The sequence below is a fragment of the Chrysochloris asiatica genome, unplaced genomic scaffold, assembly GCF_000296735.1.
Source record: "Chrysochloris asiatica unplaced genomic scaffold, ChrAsi1.0 scaffold00062, whole genome shotgun sequence".
In the NCBI taxonomy this organism is placed as follows: Eukaryota; Metazoa; Chordata; class Mammalia; order Afrosoricida; family Chrysochloridae; genus Chrysochloris; species Chrysochloris asiatica.
In genome coordinates this window covers 7,730,488-7,731,621 of record NW_006408580.1, presented here as the reverse complement: position 1 = coordinate 7,731,621, position 1,134 = coordinate 7,730,488, and positions in this window count along the sequence as shown.

Here is a 1,134-nt window from a genome sequence, read left to right as displayed (position 1 = left end):
AGCCTCCTGCCCGCAGGCACACTGCTTTTCTCAGTCCACTGCTTCTTTCATCATTTCAGTTGTCACCGCTTTTCTGGTTAGGATCCATAGTTCCTTTCATGTTATTCCTTCTTGATGATTCTAGGGTCCTCTGTTCCTGAAATGACAGATTAACTGATATCCCCTTTTAGTTGCACCTCTTCTACATTTACAGTTGTGACACTCACCATTAGACCTGAAAACAATTACTCACATCTGAATCATAAAATCCTATCCCCCTCATCACCAGACCCATCTGGACAAGAGGAAAACTATTCAGTAGGGTTTCTGTCTTACTCCCCTCATTCAGACACTGGGCAGCCTCATGAAAGCTTGTAAGCCAGCCACTTTGTGCCTTTATGGTCCCCCATGTTTGATAGATGAAGTCTAAGTTGCCGTCTCTATCAACCCAGAGTACTGAGGAGGCAAGCTTGATCCTTGATATGAAGAATCCTTCCCTATTCAGTTGGAATTTGGGTAACTTCATCCATCCATAGGCAAAAGTCCAGTTGGTCAGGTTGTAGCAATTTATGCTTGCTACCTGTATCATATTTCTTTATCTTCATGTGGTTGAATTCTGGTTGGCAAGCCATCCAAGCTAGGTTAAATGGGTACTGTCTGAAAGTCTAGGAGTTCTCAAATGCCTCCCCTCTCTTCAGATTAGCTGGCTGCTTTATTCTTAACTCTAGCCCCTAGTGGCTAGGTCAGTGCCTTTGGGCTCTGGAGTTCACACATTTCCCTGAACTCCAAACCAGCCATCCCATCCATTTCTCTCTCTCATTTCAAAGTCCTCAAATTCTGTCTATGGAAAATGGCCATCACAAATTCTATGTACAGAATATGGCCAATCTCAGCCCATGTCTTCTTTACTGCATTTCTCCCACTTCCACTCACAAGTTGGCCAGGGCAGTCGCCAGTGAGTTTGCAAGACTACTCATGTGTTCCCTTTGAGTTTCAGTCTTAGAAAGGGGCTTACCCTGATGTGCTGACTCTTCTTGCCTTGATGGCTCCCAGGGCAAACAGCTTACTTGGTATTGTCACAGCCAAACATTCTGCCTTTTGTTTGTTTTTTTTTGTTTGTTTGTTTTTCTTCTGCCCCCATTGATCTTTCTTACA